Source organism: Fringilla coelebs, assembly GCF_963513975.1.
Source record: "Fringilla coelebs genome assembly, chromosome: Z".
Classification (NCBI taxonomy): Eukaryota; Metazoa; Chordata; class Aves; order Passeriformes; family Fringillidae; genus Fringilla; species Fringilla coelebs.
Genome location: NC_140031.1, coordinates 23,239,119 through 23,259,453, shown reverse-complemented (window position 1 = coordinate 23,259,453; position 20,335 = coordinate 23,239,119).

Sequence of the window (20,335 nt, the reverse complement as noted above, 5' to 3'; positions counted from 1 at the left end):
CAAAGATGGGGTTCTGTTTGGCCACCACAAATCAGAGAGAACTGCTAGTCATCTCTACAGAGTCTTAAATAATATGAAGTCTCAAAGAATATTAAACATCTTTTTAATTTATAGGAGACTCACCACTGAGATCCTAAAAGCTGTTTTCATCCTCCAAATTATGAATCAAAGTCACTAACATATATCAGAAAGTTGGGATTCAGAAATATCATTTTTTTATTTTTAAGGAAAAAGCAAGTTGTTAGAGACTAACCTAGAAGCATGGCAGAATACTAAATTCATCACAGGACAAAATTCTTGGTTTACATATAATGATGCAGTCACAAAAAATCACAGAATCACAAAATAGTTAGAGATGGAAGGCGGCACTGGAGATCACCTTGGTCCAACCCACCTGTCAAAGTAGGGTGACTTTGAGTATGGGACACAGGAATGCGTGGGTTTTGAAAGTCTCCAGAGAGGGAGACTCCATGGTCTTCCTGGGCAGCCTGTTCAGTGCTCAGCCACCCTCAATATAAAGAAGTTCTTCCTCATATTGAGGTGGAACTTCTTGTGTTTCTTGCCACTGGTCCTTGTGCAGCATCTGGGCACCACTGAAGTGTCTGGCACCATCCTCCTGGCACCTGCCTTAGAGATACTTATGTGCATTGAGGAGATCCCTCTCAGTCTGCTCTTGTCTAGACTAAACAGGCCCAGATCCTTGTAGGCAAGATGTTCCAGGCCGCTCCACATTTTTGTGGCCTCTATTGAAGCACAAGGATTGAGGATGGACATTGGAAACACAAGGTGCATGTAAGAGGAAGACGGTTTTCACTAAGAAGAATTATGTGTCTGTACAAGTCATAGGCAGGATAGCCTTCACAAACGCTGAATGCCCAGAAAGGACACCAATATGCTAGAACATACTGCCAAGTTTCTGCAACTTCTTCCATTTTCTGGAAACAAAGTTCATCCAGATAAGGCTACTTAAGATTTTCCACCCAGGTGCAGTGTTCAAGCTCGCAAAATTGCAAATCATTTACAGGGAAATGCAACTTTAAAAAATTCAGTCATTAAACAGTATCTGTCCTTTCTTTGTCTTCAGAATACGGTGTATCAGCAATATTTCAGCACTTACAAGGGGCTTATAGTAAAGAGGGAGAGTGACTTTTTACACAGGCACATAGTGATAGTACAAGGGGAATGGTTTTAAACTAAAAGAGAAGTTTAGATTAGATGTTAGAAAGAAATTCTTTCCTGTGAAGGCGGTGAGGCACTGAACAGGTTGCCCAGAGACGTTGTGAATGTCCCATTCCTGGAAATGTTCAGCGATGGTGCTTTCAGCAACCTGGTCTAGTGGAAGGTGTCCCTGACCATGGCAGGGGGTTGGAAATAGAGGATTTTTAAAGGACCCTTCCAACCCAAACCTTTCTATGATATTTCTGTTAAAAATACTTTAGATGCTAAAAGTGGTTTTAGAGAAAGACTAGTCATAAGCACATTGATGAAAGACTGTATTTAACTCAAAATTCACCTGAACTTTAAAAAGAGCCAAAGAAACTAAATAATGTTAATTTCTAGATATATATTTCAGGCATTTGTGACATTTCTCTCAGATATTCATGTGAATTAGTATCTCTTACAACAGGTTATATATAGTACATATATAGTTATCTGCAACACATGTTCTTCTGAAAGACTGTACATCTAAAAGGAGGGTTTAATCTCTTTTTTTTAACTCTTACAGCCTAAACTGTTTGATTTTAATGAAAGACAAGTAGTTTTGGACAAAATGACAGCATACATTGCTATTATGCTTGGCTCTCAAATCTCTGTGCCTAATATAACGGCATCCCACAGAGTCAATCAGGAGCATCCTGCTCCTGAAACAAGTATTTTTTTAATGAAGAGAATCAAAGATTAATTAACTAAATGCTACTTCACTTTCTCTGATCATCAACATTATTGTCTTTCTAAATAACACTAAATACTTCTGTGATCACATTACAATCAAACTCCAAAAATATTTGTATGTGATTTTAAAAGGCTTATCAGGGAACGTTCTTCCTGATCACTTTGGATTTCTCAATCATGTCTTCTCACAATATTAAAAGTCCATTAAAGTGGACCAGAAGTAAAGAACCTGAGAGGCCATGGATGTAGTTTCACCTATCCTTTAGTCATACCTAGGGCTTTTCTTCATCCTTTGAGTAATACTAAGATGCATATTACATTTGGCTTGTTAAAATTTTTTGCCTACAATTATCAGCTAGCAAGGATGAAATTAGGAAGTAGCTGCTACTACTGAACAAGGAAAATAGAAACCTCCTCCTTCTGCATGTTCAAAATCAGAAGCTCTGTGGAGCTTTTGTAAAATAATATTTATTTAAAATAATAATGTTAGGCAACAAAAGCAGGTTCGTCATTAAAGTAAGTTTTCATAATTTTCTGGGTTATCTTAGCATTGCAGCCAAAATTCTTTTTATTGAATTAATTTTAATTCATTTAAAGCTTTAATTTAACTAAGAGTATTAACTACCTACCACCGAACAATTAAATTACTAACATTCAAGGGCACTACTACTCTGGTGTGCCTTTTTTGGTCAAAGACTATATTGCAGCACCACAGTCTGCCTGAAAGGCAAAGCCCTGTTTACTGACAATTTTTCAGAGTTTTGTTTTATGTCCACTCACATTCAAAGGACTAAATTGCCAAGACAATAAATTGCTGAAGAGTGAACACAATGGACAGCCCAAGAGGTGCTGTCTGATAATGACTCTGCAAGATATTCTTGATCTTCACACCTGTGATTCTGTGATCCAAGAGGGTGTGGAAAAGACTTGAAGAAGTTCTTAATAGCAATGAACTGGTTAGATACAAATACAAAAATGCCTTTCAGACAGGTAAAATTTAACCTGCAGTACTTAAGAGCCTGTGGCCCAACAACTCATCTCTATACCAACAGTCTGGTCATAGACAAAAATTAAGTTCATTTTTCCTTTCAGCTCTACAGAAAACATCAATTTCTTTGGGAATCTCACCCTAGACTGATAAGCTACTCCAATCTTTCTATCTGTATGAAAAGACAACCTTGTTTAAAAATTCTTTTGAACCTTAACTTTGGAGTAAAGTTTTTCAATTTGTGGCACAAATTATCTAAAGTGAAAATATTGTAAGGTTATTTAGCATTAAGAAAATTATTTAAAATTAGAATGAGAAGGAAAAATATAGTGGCAGAATGTGCTTCCTTATAAAGGCAAAGAGAAGCAAAAATCCTTCTCTTTAATCACCCATTTCATTAATATCTGTATAAAACAAATTGAATGCTTTTGTCTAGATTTTAAAACAAAAATCTTTGCTATAAAATTCAGCACAATATTATAATTATGTAACAGTTCCAGCAGAAAAACTGAACAATTTTGAGACTTGTGCAGGCAAGTTCTGAGGCCAACCATGGGGCCAAGAGAAATTTTTAATACTCCTACAAAACAAAGAAAAAATCTTTCATGGCATCTTGCTGTGCCATATTTATGCAGCAGTCAAGTGTGACTTTTAAGCCACAATTAACATAAGTCATATATAGTAAGAACTGATACTTAAAGCTATTGCCTGAGAATAAGAAAACATAAAATTGCTACTAGCGTTTTTTTCATATAGAAGAATACAGATCTTTAGTATAGAGGCTATGTGCCATAAAGAGTTGAAAGACACTCATCATGAGGAAGGACAAATAAACCCCTTTAGCCCTTTACAGTTTATATTGCTTATTGTATACATAGGTTGTGTAAATTACTACTACTTAAAGTAAAACATTAATTCCTAGGAAAGCAGGAAGGACACACTTCCTTCATGGAAGTGTTTTGGGTAAATAATATGCTTACACTGCCCCACAATTTTTAAATTAAGTATTTCTACTGCCTTTTACAAAACAAATAAATTCCTCTATTCAGTCAAAACAATATCTGTAAATTAAGAGTACTTTCCTGGTTCAAGACAATGTCAATGGGATTTCCACTTGTTTCCTGCTTGAATTTTAAGGGAGAGTTTTTCTGATAAATGTGTCTTTGCTATTTATTTGTATTACACACACACACACACAAAAAAAAAAGTTAAGGATTTCTGTCTGCCAGACAGGCAAGATGAGACTCTCAGCCAGGTGAGTGACAGCAACTCTCTTCACATACCTAAAATCATGAAAATCCACCTAGTTGAGATATTCTGATGTGCATATAGTTCATTTTATATGTTATGCAGTTTAACTTCACACACAATTATTTTCATTTTTTCTTCCTAAATTCAGACACAAACTATGCTGCAGCCACCAAAACCAATCACAACCAGCTGCCACAGTGATTTCAAAAGTATACTTCGCCCTGAGAAACTAGGTTAGCAAAGTAAAACTGGTTTAATAACAGTAAGCTCATGGATATCCTTTCATGGACACACATACCAGGTTAAATTTGTGATACTAGGTCAGCTTGCAGCAATTTCCTGTCTCACATCCCCCCAATACAAATACAAAAAGCAAATGTTTAGATCAAAATGAGATCCACGGAGAGGTCTGCCACTGTTCAGTGTTTAAGGCCGCAAGAACTGTGTGTGCAAGAGAGAGGAGATCTCCCCTCTGTTCTCCTCCAGTGCTAGTAACACAATCAGGGCCAACATCCCTTTTTTCCCCAGCACACCAAGAGGACTCAGCTCCCAGCTGTGCACTGGCACAGCTTCGGTAGGACCAGACAGAGTGACCGCAGAGTAACAAGCCAGTTCCAGCCCCTCTGGCCAGGAGAGGTGGGACAATCTGAACCACCTCGAAGCAAGGCAGAAAGATACCTTCACAGCCAAGTTCCCTAATGATTTGTTGACCACACATGTGGGGAGCAGAACAGCATCTTAATACTCAAATAATGTTTTGGGTTTTTTTCTTTTCCTTTGCAAAATAATAATGCAGTAAATTTTTTTCAGGAAAGGGTTACAGTTCTGGCTTCACTTCCAAGCCAGTAAAGTGTGAGATCATGGGGAAAAGGTTTCTTCCCCTCAACATCCTTGTCATGGACCATTTACTCCTCAAGGAGATGCAGAGTCTGAAACATACCTACGCATTTTCCTTCAGCATTTTAACATCTTTGTTCTGTGAGGCAAGAAAGAGATCTAAATTTTAAAAATTTACTTTAAAAAGAATACAAACACATTCTATTTTCACGGACATACTATAGACTATACACATGTGGCTTGCAGTTCTCCCATACCTGAATGCATCTGGTGACCAGATCAAGAAATTAATGTACGGCCAAGATGCCTCACATGCATGCACTGCTTGCTTTCTAGAAGCTTTCATTCTGCTTGCAATCACCCTCCTTCAGCTGTGTTTGGCCCTCCAGCTACAATATCTCTACCCATTTCAACAGCTGCTCTCTCTCTCCACTCTGGCAACCCACCCGCCATGACCCATTCCACCACCATTTTTAAAGGGCTGTATCAATGGCTTTTATCTTTGTTCCCTTTCCTGTGGAAACTAAAATTTCTGGAAACTTTATGCCTCCAAACGGCAGCAAAGGAAACTGGTTTTATCCAGTGTGTGATTCTTCCTTCGCTCTGCCCATCAGGAGCCACTGGATTCAGCAAGTCACCTACTTGCAGACATATGGACCAGCTCCTCCACACAAGTACCCTCACAGTACCAATATAAAGAAAAGGGAAGTAAAAACATTTGCAAAGATACAAGGAGCTTATAAAACCATCAGAGTTTTCTAACATAATCTTGAGATTACACATAGAGAAATACCCCTGTGCTGTACAAAGACTACCGATCAATTTAAAATTCTTACTTAAATGTATTCAACGGCTTAACAATTTCAAGATTACAGCAAAGATGGGGAGCATATGTGACATACTTTTTACTTTCATTATATAGTTTTAATCTCTGTTCTAATGTATGTTCAGAAAACAAAGGGCTTAGCTAAAGCATACATTTTCTAGATACTTATTTTTAGCATGTTTAACATTGAAGGAATTCACTACAAGCTCTCCACAGCATGGAACAACGTTCCCACCAGTCTCTCTGTTACAAATTAATGAAAAGCTGACTGCTCATTCTCTGCCTAAAGGCATCTACCACGCATCATAAATTTCAGTCATGGGTACTGAGGAGCAGATCAGGGTACAACCTTACCAAAGCAGTCCAAAGGAAGCTCTCCACATTCATTGCAACAAGAGGATACCTTAAGCCTTCCACACAATTAGTGCTCATGTACTCTCCTCTTTCTCTCATTACCAGATTTCTCCAAAAGCATCACATGTTCAGAAAAAAATTGACAGGCTCACTGACCCTCTTTAAAGCACAGTATGCAGGACAAGCTATGTGTTTTTAACAGCCAACTCCACTGCTGAAGCGTCATGTGGAGTTTGAAGGAAAGAACAAGTATCAAGTATTTGCAAAATTGTATAAAAAAGACTCAACAGTGATCTCTCCATTAAAGGCCCTGCTCTAAACAAAATCTATGAAGTATTTTAGCTGTGTACTTTGGAACAATGCCTAGAAACAAGACTACAAAGATCCCCCCACCCAAACCACTGCTCTTTGACTGGTATTTATCAATAGAAAAGGAAGTATAAAATTATAATATGAAATCAGTTGGTTACACAAAAAAAACCCCTCAACCTCTAAAGTAACAACAAAAATGTTATATATGATAAATTATATATGATAAATAAATTTTTGAAAGTGCTAAATACTGCTTTAATTCAACTGTTCCTGCTTATGCGTGAATAAATTTAGGCTATTACTGGATACTGGAGAATGACTTAATTTTGAAAGACAAAGAAAATTTAAATACTATACTAAATTCAAGGCTTATAAGCCTTGTCAGTCAGAATTCTCTGTTTCCAAAGAAAAGGAACATCTTACAATTTCAAACAGAGAAGACCCAATGGATTGTAATACTCTTAACTTGAACACTGTGTATATTATTAGATAATAGTACAAGATATTTACCAAAAAAACACACACATTTTAGCTTATCATTTATGATCACAGGGCTAGAACGCAATAGTATACCTGCCAAAACTCATCATTTCCTTTTGACTTCTGTATCTCAAAACAACATTGATAAATGTGCAGAGGAAAAACCCATAAAACATTTTCCCTTGATTTTAAGTTTAGTTTTTCACAGCAGGCCACATATTTGTCCCACCTTTTGCCTGCCAACCTGGCCTACTCTGCATTCTGGCAGCCTTTCCTGGAAATTCTTCAAGGTATGCAGCTCCAGGTTTAGACATTATAGACCATCACAGGGTCAGCACAGACTTGAAACTTCTAGCCTGGAGTTGAAAACTGCACAATATACAGTATCTTTCACTCAACCTAGCAAGGGCAGATGAGTCATCTCTCCAATCCTTCTCACGCTAAGGCTCCTAATACAATATATGAAGAAATCACACAAAACAAAGAGAGCTATTTCATCAAATTTTGGAGCAGTGAAGTCTGAATTTTTTTAGTCAAAATTTATAGTGTTTGTCTGCTAATGGAAAACTTGCATCTGAAATAAACCCTTATACGGCAAAGATTTCCTCAGCTATGGAAAACTAATTAAAGCAAGCAGATCCATGAGCTCTACTACTAATGAAGCTCACTGTTGTCAGATTCGTGCTTCACAGTTGATCAAGCTCTGAGCAGTCTGCCTTTCTGCTGGTGGCTGAAATCAATCAACAGAACAAAAAAATTACATAGAGAAAGAAGCACCTACAGATCCCAGCACAGAAACCCAGGACAATGCCTTGCATCAGGACTGCACAAATTACATTGGTGGGAAGGTCTCTGTGGTATGCACACCCCTTATCCCCTATCACCACAGAATTATGTGGTTTCCAGGCAGAAGTGAAATAGGAAAGAAGACTCAGATATTTCTCCAGCATGTCCCAAAAGCCTCTCTGTTGCATCTTCTCCCAGCACCCACTGCCTCATGCTCAACATGCTCACAATTCAGCAGTGCTGCAATGTCCAGCCCTTCCCACCGCTCCCTGTTCCATAACCCTCTGCACTGCACAGTGCTAATGCACGAACCAAAGCTGCCACAACAAACACCCACAGTGCCCCTTCCACCACTGTGCCAAATACACTCACTCCTTCATGCAAGACCATAAAGGTGCAGCATGGCTGAGTGGGGACTAATATGGCATTTGATAAATCACAGACAGGCTCATATGTGGGCCAGAAGGGAAAACAAGAGGCACAACTGGACAGCCAGAACACCTGGAGAGAGTCCTTTTACAGGCTCAACAGACTGGTCACAGTTCAGATCCAGTTCATGACAAGGTAAATGGATGATTTTCCTTGGAATGAAAAGCAAGTGTGTGGGTTTTTTAAAATTTTAGAGTAATTTTGCTCCTATTTAAATGAAATTTATCTAATTGAATTTGTATCTCAGCCTCGCCAGCTGTTTGTCAACATGCTTTTCAAACAAAGTAAAATGCTATAATAAGATTGCCTTCATTATTCTCAAATTTTTCCATAAAAATAAAGGGAGAAACTATAAAAACACAATTGTTACAAGTGCTTTTGGCACCAAAAAATGCCTGTGGAAATAACTTTCATCAAATAACAGCAGCCACCGTTAATGACTATGTACAGCATACAAAGGGAGGAACTTCAGTATTACACTACTTGGAGAAATTATCATAATTTTCACAATCTCGTTCCTCCTTAATTCATATATGTCATCTAACCTGTAATTCATAGGATCTTAATTAAAGAAATCTTCACCCAGTTTTATTGATAATAAAGTAAAAAATTTCAGTGCTTTGGGCACCAAGTGGATGGACGTGCTTTCACAGTCTTGTGAGATTGACTCTTCATCAGAAGACTGTCAAACCTTCCAAACCCAAAGTGGTTAGAAGTCTTCAGCAAAGAAAAACTACCAAGGAGAAGTGTCCAAGAGGTTGACAGAATGACTAATGGATGGAAAAATCAACAAGGGTTCATGTCTCACAACAAAATCAAGTGGGCAGGTTACTATAATGACAGATCTGTAATAAATTAGGAAATGCTTTTTCTTTGCAATGTACACCTGAATTATGGAATCATTGCAGCAAGACACTGGACACACATAATGCACAAACAGATTAAAAAAAAACCCCTAAATTCTTGAACGACAAACCCACTGCTGGTTATTGAAAACACAAATGCCTGTGTTCAACCAAGGACACTCCTAAACCGCTAATTAAGGGACCTAACCATGGGAAAGAATTACTACATATACTTCATGCATTTCTTACATTTTTCTCCCCAAGCATGTTTACTAGCTGCTTTTGGAAAGAGTATGAAACTGAATGGACACTTGGCCTGACTAGAACATGCCTAGTTGTCTGTTCTCATGAAATACAGGAAAATATGCCAAATACCAGATGAAGGCAGACAAACCAACAAGCACAGAATGCATGCAGACATTAGACTCTTTAATTCTCTACTGGCTTACAAACAGCATTAATCACTATTTTTGTGAATAGCATGATATAATGTAAGGTACAACAGATTTAGACAGAGTTATGTATAATTATTGTGAGAAACAAAAATTCCAAATAAGAAAAATTATTTTGCTTGTCTCATATGAGTGATTTTATTCACTACTGGGAAACAAGCCATGATCCATAGCCAGCTCTGAAACAGGAAAATAAATTAGGTCCAACCACTTTTAAAAGCCAAGGCTGTATTCTACAAAAAGGTTAAATTTTGGTCCAGTTTTAGAAAGATTTTTAAATTCAGTGGAAATTAATCCTGGACAGGTGGACCTCATACCTGAGGATCCACACAGTACAAAGATCCCAGTATAAGGAGAAAGTAGCGACTTAAGCCAACTTCTGTTCCCTCCGTGTATGAAATCTCACTTTTGAATATAGTTAACTACTGAACTTCCATTAGGATTGATAATCCCTTCAGATTTATCTGGACATTGGTAAACTGGCCAATCAAGTACAGTTACATGGCAATGGGGTGGATTTGCGGGTGTTTTAGGGATTTATGTAGTGGTAGGGCTATTTATTGTGTTCTTGTAAAGCAAGAAGAATGAAGTACACAGGAATTTTTCAAAACTTTTTCTAAAGATGAGGCTAAATCTGATATCTTTTTTATGGGGAAGACAACACACCAATCTAGATTTAATTTTGTCATCACCTTTTAATAATGAAATAGGAATTTGGTTTTTTGGACAGAGTTTGCTGCCCAGATTCCATTCACTGCTATGCTCAAGAGCCATCAGAAATGACAATAACACTTCAGCCTGGAAAACTAGCATGACTCAGATGCCTACTGCCACTGAGACTCCCTATCTCCAGCTATGTGACATGTGAGAACCTGTCCCTTCTAATAAACAAAAAGAAATGAGTTATTGAGAATATGCTAATGGATAAATCACACAGTAGACACCAGGTATTAGGCAGCTGCCACAGAAAATGGCATATCTAAAACAGTTCTTACTTTCCTATTAGCCATTCAAATTATACTATTTTTTTTCTGCCCAACTCATAATGGAAGACAATATGTCCTATAAAGATATTAACTTTTTGTGAGAGGTCTTCTACAGCTCTCATTTTTTTTCCTGTGAGACTGAACAGTCACTCCCATCAGAATCTTCTTGCAGGGCATAGTATTAAAGCACTTTATTACAGCTGCTATGTGCAGTACTCTACCCAAGACCTCATCAGTGCTAACAGAAAATAACAGCTCTGTCCCCTTACATGCAGCATTCCTTATTTATGTAGCTCAGATGCATGAACAGGTGTATTTGTCCTTTAACTATACACTCCAGATTTTCACTCGCTAGACTGATTTAAGTTTTTATTTCTCTTCCAGGAGGCTTGCAAAACATAGCAAGTTGTGCTCACCTTCTGGAATTTCAATTCATTTTGTTTGCACTGTCTCTCCAAATTGTAAAAGCAACTGCTTTTCAGCCATCCTTTTGGCCACGTGAGGTCTATCTAAATTTTCCAGTTGAGGCACAGCACCTTGTAGAGTAAATCTAGGCCATCTGACAAAAGGATTGCTTTTGCTACTTATACGACATGACTCCTTATATGCAACAAATGGATTTATAGGGTCTGCTCAATAGCCATTTACCATATTCTCTGTGTTCTACTAGCCAAGTACCCAACAAAAAATACAGAACAAAACCAGAAGATATACTGGACCTATCTGAAATGCCTTCTCAGCAGTCAGTAAACCATTAATGACACTTGGAGACCTTTTCTCAACTTGGAAACCTTTTCTCAACCACTTGTGTGTCCATTTTACAATGATTTCATGTGGAATTCCCCACCTTTTTCTATGAGTGACATGTGTGGTAGTCAAAAATATCACACACAGTCACTGCATGAAAAAAAATAAAGTCAAGATACCTCATCTATCTACCACTCATCTTCTATCTGCTAGGTTAGCTACACTACCAAGGAAGGAAATTAAAACTGCCTGACACAGTTGGCTCTTTATAAATTTAGAATGGTTGCTTATCAATTTTATTATTCCAGAGGCACTTTTTGCTATTAAAGCAATTGTTTAATAACTTGTTTAAAAAAAATGTGCAGGGAATTAAGGTTACATTGACCAGCTTGTAATTCCTTTCTTCTTTCAGGTTTTATTGACTGGCTTACAATTCCCTTCATATTCCCCAGCACCTTTACAAAACACACATATACATATACATATACATATACATATACATATACATATACATATACATATACATATACATATACATATACTTATACTTATATTTATATTTTATATTTTATATTTTATATTTTATATTTATATTTATATTTATATTTATATTTATAAGAAATAAAGAAGTAGGGAGTGTAGGTTCGCATTTGCCCCTACCCAGTCTTCTGAAGACTCTCCTGTTGTTTCAAAGACTCTCTGAATATTTGGACTGGTACCTGACCAAGAGGTAAATTACAATGTTGAGTTTTCAGTTTAGCAATCTTACAGTTCTTATCTGAGCAATTAAAATCAGTTAAAGAAAAACATAAGTTAATTGCACCAGACCTTAAATCGGAGAGAGGGAAAAATTATGAAAACTGAACCTAATTAATAGTGACTAGTGCTGGCTATCTAGATTTTAAAAAATATTAAAAAAAAAACAAACCCACAAACAAGCTCCAACAACAAACCACTAGTTTTAAGCACTTATAGCCCCTAAGGCAGTAAATGTTTGCAGTTGGTTGTTTGGGTTTTTTTCTTTGAACTAAGATAGTAAAAAAGTGGTCTAAGCCACTAACCTTATTGCTTAACTTCAAAAGCCTGTTGAGGGGCAATAAAACAAGGTTGTTCAATAGAAGTTTAAAAAAAAACTCCTGTGAAAAACTTACTAAGCCCCTTTGGGCAGGTTTGGCAAGTGGAGATCTTCTCAGGTATTGCCTTCATCTACCCTGCTGTGGAAGTGCAGGAAGCTGGTGTCCCCCCTGTTCTGGTCCAAGGTACTCCTTACTGCTACAGTTGGAGAACATTGTGCTAATGGAAGTTCTCTGCTGGCTCCCAATTGCAGTCAGCACTGTCACTTCCCTCTCAAGTTTTCCCAAAATATCAATGCAACCTGCCAAGACACAGAGAATGCAGCAGGAGGTGCAAGAAGACACTCTGTCTTTCTGCACCTGCCTTGAAGTAAATGGAAATGTCAAGTTACCTAGCAGGTGGGCTACACACTGTATTCAGCACACAAAAACATGGCTCCACTAACAGGTATTGTTACACACCAATCATTTAAAGTGACCTACTGGTCCTGCCAGAAACCACCTCATCCTCTGTGTACTTATTTAAATAATTTAATTATAAAAGGTCACACTAACATAAGCATATCAAAAAGGTGTTCTCTTGCCTCTTCCCCTCTTTTGTTTTTTAACAGAAGAAAAATTAAAGAGAAGGAAGTTTTTTTTTTGAAGAAAAATAAAACCAAGAGCAAGAGACACCAATAAGAAAGTAGGTCCCCGGTTAAGTCAACACAAACAATTTCTAGCATTTAGAGCCCTCTGGCTCTATTCTCCACCACTGTTTACTGACACTACAGATGCTGAGTTAACTCACATATTGTAGCCTCAAACTTCCTTGTAGCCTAGAAAGTATAATAGCAAAGTCCCTCCTTTTACCAGTACCCATTCACCAGTAAAATATCTATATTTATTCTTTTCGCTTGATAAGCTGTGGGCCTATGATACTACTTGTTTACAGTTTCTGCACAATTTCAGTTTGCTGTTTTCAATGCATACATGAGACCTGAGAAAGTACAAGGCCTCACATCTTCTGTGTGTTGCCAGTACAGTGCTGTACCTCATCAGACAGCATACCAGAGGAACAGTTAATGTTTAGAATTTAGAAGAACTGACGCATTTAGAAGAACTGAAATGAATACTAACATGCTAGAGAAAAACACAATAACATACATGGATGAAGGAGGACTGATCAGCTAATTTCTTAACCCTTATTTCTCACAGACATCCATAATGTCCATATTTCATTAATTAAATTCACAATTTGATTTTGGTTTTTTTTTTTTTTTTGGTCAGCAGCTACTTACACCTTACCATTCAACAAGGACTTGAAAAATCAACTATGTCTTAACATTAGTCATCCAGAAACACAGCTGACAAGAATTCTCAATTCACACTGGCAAAAATCAAGCTAGGTAAGCAGAAATCCTTCTGTTGGGATGTGGATCAAAATCCTACTGAATAGGATCAAGGCTATAGTATCTATACCGTACTTCAATTACACTGCACTGAATTGAACTAACTGTTTTTGAGTTTTTAAAGTTATGTATTAGCAGAAAGAAATATCACTTTTCACAGAACATGGCAGTTGAAGAAATTGGATTGCACAGCCTCCTACTAGTTTACGAAAAAGAAAGAGGTAGTGACTGGCTGACTCTGAGTGACCCTTTCTTCAGGAGCAACACACTTGCACCAGCAGACCACAGTGTGTCCATGGGAGAGATACAAGTCACACCGCCTTATCCAGGTCCTTCAACTATTCTGTAAGGAACTAAAGGTAACAGAGAGGTGAGCTGTAACATACCTGCCTGAAGTACAGCATAATGAAAGCCAAGCCAAGCATTTAACTAATTTCTTGTCTTTCTACTGCTTAAAAAATATGCACTTTCAATTAACATGATAAAATATTCAGGAAAAGAAAACTATGTCGATCCACAGCCCATTCCGTGTTTTCCTCTCCCACAATATATAGTTTTTCATTACATATTTCTTTGCACAGGACTTAAATAAGCCCTTCGTTTATACAGATCCCTAAGTCTAGAAGGGTGGTTTATAGCTCCCAGCTTAAACAATTACAATGGTGCCTACTTGGCTATCAGATTGTCTTAGCAGACCTCAACAGTTCAGAAACTTGCAGAGAAAACATCACAGAAGCAAAAATGCCGGTGTTTGTATTAAGCAATGGCAAACTGAGGAGTAAGCATCAGCATCTAGTTTTACATTGTAACAGTGAACCAAATTAATTCAGTTGTATTTTCCAAGCAGTGGTCTCAAAACCAGCAGTAATTTCATCTCCTTTTTTTAATTCTAGGATCATTTATTTCAAGACAAAAACATATTTACCTGAGTTGAACAGAGATGAATGTTTTTAATAAGATTTTGTCAGACAGACCATTTTGAGAACCACAAAATATATTTATTACCCAATTAACATACATTTATGCTACATATTAAGACAAACTCATGTAATTGGAAAACTAATTAACATGCTTCTAATGACATCTTTCTAATTCATGTCATTAGAAAACAAAACATGTATTTCTGCATTGAATACCATGCCCTCCACACATCTCAACCAATTTAGTCTCCTTCATCACTGTTCTTTTCAGATACCATGTGTTTGTACTGGTTGTTTATATGACTACACTAGAAAAGCACTGTAACTTGTTTTATCTGAGGCAAAGAAAAACATACATACATATGCATCAGATACCTTACATCCCCACCAAAATAAAAAGTAAAAGCTGATAGCTCCCATTCAGAAAAACAATTTATCTGCCTTTAAAAAGAAGAAAGGAATTTGCCTTTCATGATTTCACAATACAGCCTGGCACCATATGTTTCATTTGGATTTTTCTTCTATTTTTGTTTTTCTTCCCTCTTGAAGGACTATAGCAAGCTCTATTATGCATGGATTCAGAAACTAAGAGTCAGCCAAAAGTCGCAGATCTCTCAGGATAGACAAGTCCATCTGTCATTTCACAGCAGAAGAACAATAGCAGCTTCAATATAGACACAACAAGCTCACACAATCCTTACACAGCCAGACAGAAAATCTGCCATAGCTGATAGCTAGCTGCCTTTGAAACTCCAGACAGATGTTCCTGTGTAACACCAGGATCAGTTGCTGCTTTCTTGTTTCTGTATTTTCAAATTCCTCATTTTTTCCATAGCAATCAAGAAACAGTAAGTTTACTACTTGTAAACTTTACCACAGACCTTTAGGAAAATCATACTTCAGAAGCAACACAACCTAAGACATAGAAGCGTATTCTTTAATCTGCAATTTTTCTGCTCTTGGGGCCTATTTTAAAAGTAGGTTATCCATAAAACTTGACAGAGACTGTGCTTGTATTGTATAATGATTTTCTAGAGTTTTTCTTAACAGCCTTCAATTATCTTCTCCATGGATCTGTTTAAGAACATACTGCATTGCGCCTTGGCTGTTGAAAAAAAATCCACTTAAATTTTTAAAAATTATTTATTTCATATCTGTATATCTTGAAAAAATTTATAGACAAAAAAAGAGAAATATTTTTAAAACATTCTAATTTAATCTTTGAGTGGCTATGCAGAAAAAATTGACAAAGCACTGGTTGCAGTTCAAGTAAGAAAAAGTGTTACTCCTAACATTCAACCAATTTACATGTCTAAAAATAATCTCAGTAGACCCATCTGTTAAACTTTTGTTTCAGTAGTATACAGTGGAGGTTTTTCCTGATGAGTCTCACTGGGTTTTGATTACGGCAGATCTGCAACACCGACTCCTTCACAGTTCTCATATTTTCCAGAAGTAAAAAAATTAGTCCTTTTAAACAACAGGATAGTGCCTGTATCCTACTGTGAAGTTTGCTTCATTGAGAATGAGCTTCTAAAATGCTGGACTTCTAGTAACTGAAGGCACACTAAAAATACACATTTTAGAGTACCTTCAGAAGTCCATGCTGGGATTTAAAATTAAGCAAACCCAAAATTAAGCAAAAGAGCCTCAAAACTTATGTAACTTGACAAGATGAAGGCTGACATGTTACATCATACTAGCTCACCAGCTTTTGTTCAAGAACAATACCATCTGAATTTCTTCTTTAAGGAACTCACAGACAGAAAAAGGTAACAGTCCAGGAAAGGAAAGAAAAGAAAAATAAAGAAGTTTGAGAAGAAACAAGAATAAAATACTCAAAAAATGAAGCTAGAAGGGATGTATATGCATATGACTGAAAGAATGCATGCTTTTTACAACATCCAAATTCCAAGGTTTCATATCAAAAATTTATCTGTGTCTCTCAAATATTTCTGGAAATTTCACAGGCACTGGATGTAAAGTTCTCCTTAGCAAAATCAACATGCTATTTGAAACTATAACACAAACTCATTTTTTTGTAACTTTCCACAAAGATGCACTTCAGTCCCACCCAAGTGACAAAGGCAATTAAGCCTGCATCAAGTCCTTTAAAGTTTGTTGGGTAGAAACAGTGTTTAAAACTTGAATAAAGATCTCTCAAATATCAAGACAGATTATGTATGCCACGGCAGGGGAAAAAACTGCACAGAAAACTCTTCTAGACTGTCTTTGTTTTCGTTTAGTTTTTGGATGGCAGGGGTTGTTAGCTCTCTTATCTGCACTGAAGCTTGGAATAGCCTGAGGCAATGAATATCACAAATTAAGCAAGAGTAAGAGCACAGCTGGAAAAGTCAAAAGGTAAGATCAAATTGAATTCCTCACCATTAAGCAATGGGAACAACAGTTAAAACTGTCACAAAGGAAAATTAAATCTAAAATACCTGCTTTTCACTTGTATCCAAATCTGTTAACATGGTCGGTCTTTTTTCCTTTTACATCACCCCTTTTTGTGAAGCTATATTATAGTACATAAGCCCTGTATTTTCCATAAAAAGGTGGTTTTCTAAATAACAGATTACTTAAAGCATGCATCAATCAATTTCTCATTCTGAAAAACAGGCTATGTTCTAAATATTCAAACTCTAAAATGTCTGTTTCTATTTCTTAGCAAGATTAATTAAACTGAATTAGTTGATGCAAAGTTAGTCTGTAAAGAAAATAAAGTTTCTGGTAAAGATTAGAGCTTTCCTTTTTTTCCTTACATCAGGTCCACAGATCCATTAGAACGGGACATGTGCCTCCAGGAAGCAGACCAGAGTCAGGAAGAGTCTGCTTCTCCAGGAAGCAGAGCAGAGCAGTATTCCATCCTGGACATAGAGCACACTGTAAATGTGTCCATCTTCCCTCTGTTTTTCTCACTCTACTGTATTCCTTCAGGTATTTTAGATAAACCAGTAACATCTGCAGTAAATAGGGACCAAGGCTGAAAAGTAAAAGCACACAATACTTAACTATAACTCGACAGACAACTCGATCCTTATTTAAGTTGTACAGCTGTTCAGGGTTGAAAATTACTAAGAAAATACAATGAAGGAGGAACAGTTTTCAAATTACACAAGAGAATGAATTGCCATGAGAGTTATAGGAACGGTTTCATGAAAAAGAAACAATTCTTTTTCCTAGGAAAGTTCTTAAATTCAAACAAAATCTCACACTGGAGATTCAGTAAACCTCATGATACCGCAAGACATTTTAGTATAGTGTTGGGAGAAATTAGGTCACAATCTATAAATTGCAGGGCAGGAATAAAATTTGAACCTTAAGGAACCATTTCATGCTGGGATCCTTGCAGAGAATACTTCTCCTGCATGTGTTAATATCATTGATATAATACCATCATACTTTTGCCCAAAACTCTCATAAAAAGCCATTAAGGTTATGCTCCACGTGTTTAACACGGTATTTAACTGCTGGACCTTACATACACCAGTACAATACTTGTTGACATCTTTTTGGAGCCTAGCTCAGCAGTGTACCACATCATCAAAACACTCTTTTTAAGTCCACACAAATGCAGATGGAAGCCTGCTATTCACCAGGAAACTCCCTCTGCCAAGGTGCATTTACAGAGCCTCTGAGTTTTGTTAAACAAACCCAAGAGCAAGCAGTTCTCCAGACAGAAAAGTACAAAAACAGAGTCAGGGCCACTCTCCTGCTCCTATCTTTTGTTCCATTATGGATGATCACTGAAATTTTTTTTAAATGCAGCCTTAAAAAAAAAAAAAAGCAAAGCAACCCAAACAGTTTCCACTGTGTCCTCACGTACTGGCTGGCAGAATGGGATTATTACTAGTAGTTTCCAGATGCAAAGAGACTGATCACAAACTCATTGGCAGGACTCTGCTATGTACTTTATCCCAGCTGCGAGAGCTGCTCTGCCTGCCCCCCAGCACTGTCACACAAGAGCTGGTCCATCTTCCTTCATGTGAACACAAGAAGTGCATGCACAGTTCACAAAGCAATGGGAAGCTGATTCCCCTGAAACAGGAGGATTGCCCTGCAGGTCAGGCATAACTGCAGCTTTCACAGCAAGCACAGATGAACATACTGGCACACTCCTGCTATTCCTGCAGGCAGAAGTAGTGTGACGCTCAGTGAGCAGTGTGTAAGTGAAGCAGACCCTTAAACGCCCTTTGCCTCAGAAGATCCCTTCAAACAGAAATTGTCTTTACTGCCTACAGATGCAGAAGTGCATGATCCCAACAGGAGATGAGGACCCCGACAGAAGACATCTAGAGTATGGCAAGTAACTCAACCTCAACCAGTCTCTGCAAGACAGCAAGTATTTTGACAGATCTCAGAATGAGTAGGTTTTGTTTCTGTGATATCACTTAACTCCTCACTGCTGACAACTGTCTTCCATTTATGTTTTTCTAGGGCACTGGTTTGTACCTGGAAACATTCATCCTAACATGGCCACTGCCACGTCTGCCAGTCACTCCTCAATCCAGAGTACTACGTACAAGGGCCACAGCACCACGTCTCCTCTTTCCATAAAGCACTACTTCAATTTCCAGGAACAGACGAGTTTATTTTCCCCTTTCCAAAACTAACATTACTGCTACTGAAATCCTGGAAAAAGAGATACCCAGGGGAGAATCAAACAGCAATAACAGAAGTTGTGAAAACAAAATGGCCTCCTTCCATCTGTGAAACACAACCACTGGGGAGGGAAAATGCGGAATGCTTTGAACAGGAATCTCTGCAATAAGAGTTTATTTAGATGTGTCAGACAGACAGTGTCCTGCTGTGCTTGTCCCCAATTAGCTGGAATTCGAAATAAGATGGGGAGAAGATTGCAAACCTTTGATCTGAAGCAGAACAACGCCAGTTTCATGGTATCAGTCATGTCATACCCTTAGAGGCAGCCAAGCCTGAGATCTGTTCCGAAAACTCTCATACATCTTATCCTGTATCCACTGACCTCCTTTGAGCCAAATGATGAGTAACATACACAAAATGACACCTCCTCGCAGAAGAAGATGAGACCTGCCTGTAACTCCACGGCTGCAGCTTTGGGAGCAGCTGAACTAGTTTAAAGTTTTTTGCCAACAAAAAAGGAATATCAGGGCAGGCTTCCCCTCCTCCCCTCCCTTCTCTCTGTCCCTATACCTGATCAGACAGTACCATCTCCTTCCCTCCTTTACATCAGCATGACACACCATCCTAAGCCTGGGTTCTTTTTGTCTTGAGTTAGTCCGGGAGAGGTGGAGAGAAGGGCTGGTCAGGAGCAGAGCACGGCTATGCCCTCCCCCAGTTCTGGGGAATCAAGACACTGGATCACCCCCAGTACTGCCCTCCACTACTATTGGAAAGGCTGCCCATCTGTGGGACATTAGAACACTAATTTGCCTCACCTGTAATATTCTTTTAATATAATTTGATTGGAGTTAGGCTCACACATTGTTTTTTTCTGATTACTCCAGACATCTCTGCTTTCTATTAGGACTGCAGTACTGTACACGCACTCAGCCTTGGCAATTGCTCATGTTAAAGTTTTTTGCAATCATGGAAGAAGAGAAACAGAAACTCAGATTTAGGAGAGACCTACCTAAAAATGTTATTAACTTGCTGATTTATTTTAAATTACTGAAGGGCACAATTGTTGCGCCTTAAAACCATTTTCTTATTGAGTTAAGTTTGTAGCACGCATTTCATTAAAATAAAATATCTGTTAATTAAGTAACAGATGTTACTGCTAG